Source organism: Gavialis gangeticus, unplaced genomic scaffold (assembly GCF_001723915.1).
Source record: "Gavialis gangeticus isolate Ggan-Ray unplaced genomic scaffold, GavGan_comp1, whole genome shotgun sequence".
NCBI classification, from domain to species: Eukaryota; Metazoa; Chordata; order Crocodylia; family Gavialidae; genus Gavialis; species Gavialis gangeticus.
Window position 1 is genome coordinate 24,661,284 of NW_017729001.1, and position 8,417 is coordinate 24,669,700.

Below are 8,417 nucleotides of genomic sequence, written 5' to 3' on the forward strand. Positions count from 1 at the left end.
TTTGGCTACAGAGGTTTGAGTAGCAATACAGTAAAGAATATCAATTTGATTGTGCTCTAAATCAAGGAAGCTGTTGCTTTGATCCCTCTCTTCCTCCACTCCAAGACCGCCCCTTCTGCAGATACTAAATACTTACTGATTAAAGATAAGCTGCATTAGTCCACCCGTATGGCGTGTGGAGATGAAGTACCTGCAAGAACAAGAGTTTTACGGGGGTAACTGACTTTAAAGAAAGAATTAACTCAATGTGCAGCCCTGTACTGCAAAACTATAGCAACTACTTTCACACCTCGTTTAAGTAATGGATGAAGTGTGAATTAAGAGCTGTAGTGAATGAGCATGCTAGAGGCACTTCAGTGCAGCACAGTCTAGGGTCAGCTTCTCTGAAACGATATCCAGCAATTCCCATGTGTTTTGAAGGGGTTTTTTGTGCCTAGCCAGACCTTTAGCAAGTAGTAGTAGAATCAATAGGCATCCTGCTATACCACGACTGAAAGGTGGGCCTTGGGACGCATCTCTAGGAAGGGGTTGCTTTTCCAATCAGTGAAAAAATTAGTAGGCAATCGCCGATCCTGTGGATCATGGTGTACACGGAAGAGGCCTGATGAATCCGCTTGTGGCTGATGAGCCCAATTCGAGAGCAACACCGCTTGCTCCAAGTTTCACAGACCCATATGTCGTCTGCATTGGAGTCCAAGTTTACGGCACGCTGCGGTCTTCTTTCTCGCTTTGCTTCCAGCCTCTGGATCGAAGCTGCTTCCTGTCGAGCTGCACCCGCTGCCAGACGTTCCCTCCAGATCAGATGGGATTCTGCACGCTCCTCCCGGCTTTCTACGTTGATGCTGAACGACTTTGCATCGTTTGTATCTTTCTGAAAGCATTTCGCTCGGCAAATGGCTACGAGGCAGAAATTGCTACTTCCTTTTTACATACGGGGTGCTGGCATGCATTCGGCACAGCCATACTGACCCTGGAAATCCATACTGACCCTGATTTCTGTGTGCGTAATGCTAGGCAAACACTTACGTCCCTGGGCTTTTTTAATGAATGGGAGCTCCAAAGGACTCGGATGCGGTGAGAACTCTGCTGAGGACGGTGCATGAGTCTCCAAAGAAGAAAATAGAAATAATTGGTTTAGGTCACTAAATATGCAATTAAATGGGCCGAGGAAACCGGGCCCTTGTTACTTCCTTGCTGATCTGGTATGGAGGCTTTATCAACACTTTTTTCATTATACAGGTTTCCTGGGTCTGACTCTGTGTGAGAGAGCAAATTAAGCAGCCCATGTATGTAATATTAATGGCAGGAGAGGGAGGCTGCCAGTCTGTTTTTGTATACTGCCAGCTCCAGTTAAGAAATTCCCATCACTTTCTGAGGATGGCTAGTAGATCATATACAACAAGCTACTGTCTAGGCCCCTTAAACATGCCCTGAGTCCAGAGGGAATACATCCCAACACAAAGCCATGTTTCATCAATACTGCCTAGCAGATCTAAGCTGCTTTCCCCTTGCCCCTTTGTTCACTGACTGTATCGGCAGAAGCAAACATACTCCCAGGCAGCCTTTTTCCTTCCTGTACTCAAGGCTGGTCCTCTAACTTTGACTGAAAGAAGGAAATGATACCTGTTACTTGCAGAGGGGCAAAGTGTGCGTGTTCATCATGCTGTTCCCAAAGCTTCCACATCGTGTGATATAGGTGAACCAGTCAACAACAGTGTTAGGACAAGGCCACTTTTAAGCATAATCCAGGGCTTCCCTTTGCTTATTAATGTTCAAAATGTTGCCCATGCAACCGTAGCTGCAGCTGTAATATGAATTTAATTACAGCTTTCTTCAGTCAGTGAACACCATGGTGTAAAACTAGATCCAAATACCCATGGTACTCCCCATGGCCAGCCCAGAGATCAGCGGACCAGAAAAAACAACTGCAAACTCTTCCCACTCCCATTTTCATTCTGATTTAATGCTACATCTGACAAGACCCAAACCCGCCCGAACCTGTTTCTGTAGTTTGCTTCTGTCCAGGGCAGCAATAACCACTGCACAAGATCGCGCCTGCCTTATGGCTGCAGAGACCTTGCAAACAAGGTGCAGGAAAAAGATGCTGTTTTAATGATCAACCAAATTCCAGATATGATCTGAACTGGCAACCAGCCTGAGATGGGTCTATGGACATAGATACCTGCACAGAGGCTAACAGGCTTAAAGATACTTAACAGGGTCTGTCTGTATTTGTCTGGGGCTGGCAGGTGGGAAAGGAGCACTGTAGCACCAGGGATGAACTGGAAGTCCTAGCAAGTTAGCTGTACTTCATAACCGCAGTGGAGGCCTATTGCACGGGGCACTGGACTGAGAGGCAGGAGGGAGACCTGGTTCCTGACCCTAGCTCTGGCCTGCTGGGGGATCAGTCTCTCTCGCCTGTCCTTTTTAGGGCAGACACCGTCTCTGGGTAGGGATGTGTACAACTCCTTGCACCATAGAGCGTGATCTCAGCTGATTCAGCATCTGTGGAAATGGAAACTACAGAAGATTTCTGAACAGAGGCGGGGAGGTGATTTGTTAGCAAAGACCATGGCTAGCCTCCCCCGGTCCCCTTGGCAGCCAGTGATGCCAGTGGGGTTAATCCAGGCTGACACCAGTGCCAGCAATAAGGAGAAGCAAGCCCCAGGTGGCTTCTTTGGATTTCAAAGAAAAAGGCAACTGTTTTCCAGAAACTGCCATCTCCATCCGTTCCCATAAATAAGCTGACCCCATTTCTTAGTAGCTGTTTTGCAGCTGCCAGAGGGGGTAGGGTTGCATCAGCCCAGCGGTTTGCACAGTTAAGGCAGACTCCCTTCCTGAGCCCGCCGTCCTCTCGTGATCCCTTTGTCCAGCTGATCGCGGACAGCCATTCCCCGTCCTTTTGTCTTCCTGCCCGAAATCTAAATCACTCTACTCCTCTGTGCCATCAATAACCTTTTACCGCTCTCTGTCATCATGCATCCCACTCAGACCTAATCAATAGCTTTGCTCTTAGAGTTTGGCATCCCCTTCTGTTCTGTCCCTCCAGCTCCCAAGGTCAAATCAGCCCTTTGTTTTGCATCCTGCCCTTAAACAAACAGCATTAGGCTGCCATGACTTGACTCAAAGCATTTTGTGCCATCAAAAGAGCCTGAGCATTGATTAGCGATAACGCCGCACCTTGCTTTCTACACCGTCTGGCGCACGGGTTTAGAGTGACACTCAATAATATGTCATTTGCAAGGCCCATTCATACAGCTGAAGAGGCATTTTCTGCAGACGGCAACTCTGCACTCAGATAGATTTTTTTCCCCCCCCCGATGCAGCCGTAACACAGTCGTGCCAGCCCCCCCTGTGATTAACGGGACTGTAATCGGTTGTTTTAAATGTATGCATCACCTGATGTCGGGCGGACACGGTGTCAATGGAGTCTATCAAGCCCCACAACACAAGCTGGGCAGCACTAAGCAAGTGTACTTGCAAGGGCTCAGCCTAGAAAGGAGTCAAGAAAGAGGATGAGGCTGTTGCAAACAGCTGCTAGGCTTGCAACCACTCAGGAAGAGGCAGCTAAGCAAGTTGGTGATTGCTCAGCATTCATCCCAAGGCTGAAAACAGGTGGACTCGGAAAGCTCTAGGCCAGGACTGTGCCTTACCAAAAGTTACTGGGAAGTTTAAGGGTGCCCTCAGCCTTTCCTAATCCTTCCCACCTCAAAGTTAAAAGCCAGTGACTCTCCTGCTGAGCCACACTTCTCCATCAAGCCTAGCTCCACCTCCCTCCCCACCTGCTAAGGGTCATTGCCCCACTTAGCTCACTGACCAATGCCATAAAGAGCCCACCCACCACTTTGAATTCAGTGATGGTGAGCCTGGAGCAGGGAGCTCCTCTGCTGTGGTGCAGGTAAGCTTTTGAAAAGTCCTGGTGGGGAGAGAAAAACAGAGATCAAGCTGGGTCAATAGATGCATTTTCATGCTTGCCTCTCTTGGCTTCCCAGGGGAAGGATTGCATTTGATGATCCTATGAGCTGCCCCCTTTTTTTAGGTGTATGTAGCCCGCGGTGCTGCACCTCTTTGTCTTGTACCGCGTCTTGGGAAGGACACGTGCTCCCCGGTTTGTTGCATGGGTCTTGCGGGGTTGTCTTCCGTCTCTCCAAACAGAACGATGGGCTTTTCCCGGTGATTTATAGCTATGGGTTAAATGCTCCTTGTGAAAAGTTATGGCTTTAATTGCAGCGGGGTATTAAAAAGGGTCAGCGCTCTGGCATGTTTGCTGTCGCAAGAAACAAACCCCAGATGGGGAGCGCCCCACATATTGGTATTATCCTGCTGCCATCAGTGGGGTGAAGGGTGGGAGAGATTACAAGGTGCTTTGGAAGGGGGGAAAAAAAAAAGTGGAGACTTGCGATGCCCTGGTTTCCGGGCTGAATTCATTGTGTTGCTTATTACCATGTCCCCCTTCCCCCCACCCCGTGATGTTTTCCCTTTCTACACTTTGAAGAGCTAGAAATAGCTTGTCAGATGGAGATAGGTCCTGAGAAGTTTAATTTTCCTAATGCTTGTTGAAAATCCCCACTCTGAATTTGGAGGGATATTAAGGCTCTTAGCATGATCTGTGCAGCGAGGGAATTTGTGAGTAAAGCGGGCCGTGTGTTAGGAAAGGCTTCGTAGGCAAGCATGGACGGAGGGGAGGCATCTGGCTCCCCTGAAGTCCTGCTGGCTGGGCAGCACCCATGGGGGGTCTGGGGAGAGCTGCTCCCTTCCCAGGCTGTAAATGAATGCACGTGGAGGCTTGTGGTGAAGGGGCTCAGAGGGGAAAACTGGAGCGAGGGGGGAGAGGGAGCATTTATGAGCCAAAGATACCGGTCACAGTTCATCAGCTTCTGCTGCTGTCTTCCCACCCGGACACCTGTGATATCGCAGGTGATTACTGCTAGAGCAGGGCCTGCAAACTCCTGACTTCAAACGGGTTGTTTCTAGGGAGGCAGATTCATACCAGAGCACCCAGCAAGTGGGTTTGAGCCCAGATTTCGAAGCCCAAGGCCTTTGCAATGGGATTTTGGTTTGTTTGCCTCAAAACAATAAGAGGCCACGTGCACAAGCCAGGCCCTTGACTGGTATAAACGGGGGCATCTCTGGTGTGGTTGAACTTCTGCATGTTTGCGCCAGCTGAGCGCTCTGGCTGTGCGTTGCTCCACCTGCTCACTCATTTCAACTAATGATTGGGAGATCGGGGGACAAAAAGGGAAGGGAAGGAGAGAGGAAAGGAGACTGGGACAGAAAGGGAGGCAATGGTGGGGTGGGGGGTGAGGAGTGGGTGCTTCTGCCTTTCCCATGCATCTCATGCACCCTGCATTTGCAAGGAGTGTAGAGTGGGTCCTGGATCTCTGGGCCTGAAAGCAGCTCACGTTGGAAGGCAGCACTGAGCTCCCTACTGCATTAGGCGCGCCCGTGCATGCAGTAAGCAAAAATAAGGTGGGGTGATGCTTGCTAGCTCCCAAGGCTGGCTTCTGGCCGGGGACATGTTCCAGTTCCTGCCCTCTCCAATGAAATGGGAGCAGACCCGCAACCTGCCATTGCCCCCTGCTAAACCCAGAGCTGTGTGCTCATGCATGGGCCTGGCTGGCTCTGCAGCAGCTGATCAACAAAGCTGCAGTGTCATCACGGAGGATCCCTTGTGTCCAAACGAGACAAGTAAATAAGCCTAATAAATGCCAGGTCCCATTGGAGGAGGAGGAATTGATTGGGATCTTTCCAATAGCTGAGCAAGAAGAGAGTGGAGCTCTTTGCTAGCTGCTCTCCAGCGATGGAGAGGAAAGCAATCTCATCGAAACAGCCAGCTGAGAAAAGGGGTAACTTGTTTTTGGTTACTTGTGGGCGTAGGCCTCTGCAGAATTGGGGCCTACTTTGGCCTCCATCCATGCTGAGCTCTGAAGCCCACGTATTCCAGCTCTGGGTAGATGGAGGCATCCATCTGAATGGAAATCATGGCAGATTTAGGCCTATGCAATAGGTCCATTTTATCTACTTCTGGAGCTGGACCTGGACCGATGCACAGCTTGGCTCTGGAGCAATGGCCCACTCACCGGGTGGGATACTCTAGTGTGAGGCCCCCTCCGTTGCATCTTGCTGTGTGTTTTTTAAAATGAAATGCAGACCGTTTGTAAGTGGAAGTGATGACTTGATCGAGTGAGTTTCTTCCTCTTGGCTGGCATCCAGTCTCCCTGCAGACAGTCTGCAGTGAGCGATGCAGAACGCCTCCCAGGCTCACGGAAGAGTTAAAACGTACGAACACGCCACAAGTCCATCTTCTCTCATACCCAGCATAATCGCAAGCAAAATAGTCCATTGAGATTAGAGAGGCTGAGAGTCATTCTCCTCCCTCCCCCTTCACCTCCTGCCATTCTCTTCCGAAGTTCCTGGACTCAAAGAATTACTGAAGTTAAATATAGCAATTCAGTCTGCCTATTGTTCCCTGCTCTGTAATATGCTGGAGTGGCACCTTTGTATTCACCCATCCATCTCCATCTCCTCCAATGTGCTGCTCACACAATAGTGGTTGTTGTAAAAGGGACCTGGAATGAGCTCTTGCATTATTCACTTCATTTATTTTGATACAATATTCGGAGCCACTTCATTAAATTCTCTGCGAATGTCCTGTCATTTCGCTCTTCTCCTTGCCAATGCCTGGCTCACACTGATAATATAGCCACAACAATAAGGGGGTGGGGGGAGGGAAGAAGACGCCGGTTTCCTATAGAAGGGGAATGCTAAGAAATCTTTAACATGATTTATTGATCGGAGGATCTTTCCTCTTCTGAAAGAGTGCAACCAGCCTGAAACGCCTCCTTTGTGAGCGGTAGCTGTGTATAGTAAATACCTCCAGCAATTAAGTCTTGGACGAGGGCGCAACTTATGGCTATCCCTACAGCGCATGGCTCCGCAGAGCAGAGCGGGGCACATCGAGTCCTGTTTTTACCAGCTGTGGGGGAAGAAGATGGTCTCTTCCTCTTGGCATGTGTTTGTAGTGTGTGAGGCTGGTATTCCTAGTGCTTGAGCTTGTGCTGTGCAAGCCGGCTAATGGGATGCAGCTCCTTTTGCTGCTTTTTTTTGGTGGTGCTGAATTTGTCACTGCTCCCTGAGACGTCAAGGCTGGCACCCAAGGGAGCAGTGCAAATGGCTCTGAAGGGAAGGAGCAGCCCTTCAGTCCTACAGTTGCACTTTCCAAGGTGGGGAAGAGCGCGAAACAGGAAAATGAAGTGTCTTTTTCCTCTCCAGGTTATTTCTTTCCAGCACTTCTCCCCTCCTTCCAATACCCTGAGCCTCCTTTAAGTACTGCCGGATAAGGAAGCCCCGTGCTTGCTGGCGGAACGAGTTTTACGCAGCATTACAAAATGATTAGGTTCTTCTAGTTTGGTCCCCCCCATTTCCAAGATGGGCTGGAGGAATACAGTGCCAGCAGCTCTCCTCAGTAAGGGTTATAGTAGCCGAATGATTTCTGGCTTTTGCAGCGCTTATTCCTAAAAGGCATATCACCTGGGAGCTTCTGGAGGAGCTTTAAAGATGTGCAGTCCCAAGGGCTGTGTGTCGTGTAGCCACACCAACAGATGCCCAGCGTACTGAACTGCCGAACTCTTTAAAGAGTGCAGAATTTAAGAATTCACTTGACGAATTCTCAGTTGGGTTTGAGAGTGATCGGCATGCTTCCCCTTCCTATCAAACAATATTGTGCTCAAATACGGACCGGTCTGAACACAGCTCTGATGTAACTATGGTGGCTGGAAACTTTTACCTGTTGGTTTTTTTTGGGTTTTTTTTGTTTTTTTTTTTTATTGATACAACTTCCCACCCCGCCCTTACAGGGGACACAGTTAGAACTGACAGTATGTGGCTCACACCAGTATAGCCAATTCCTCTTTCCAATTGGGAATAAATTTATACCCGTATATTTTTAATCCCCATTACAGGATTTAACTGCTTTTCTCTATAAAGGGAGAGTTGGAGTGGTATAACTTGCATGGGTAGACAAGGAATGGAAAGGTCATGCTCCACATCCTACTAATGCATCTTTCAAACTGAAATGGGGTCTGCATACTGCTAAAATGTCATAGTCTTGAGCATTGCATCATGGCCAGAATTATAAATGTGAACAAGTGGAACTGGCACTTATTTGCACAGCATAGGTAGGAGAATTGGTTACCATCTAATGGATTTGAGCTCGCTGCGCTGACTTGGATGCGTTGTCATGAAATGCAGCTGTGCAACAAACGCACCCAACTCCAAATTAAGCTACAGAAAATATTTGCTGTGAAATTTGCCTTGATTTCCACTATAGAGCAGTAGTGATGGTAGAAAAGGAGACAATCGATGAGAGCCGTAAGCAATGAGCTACAGAGATTTCCCCCCTGTGCCTCACCACTTTA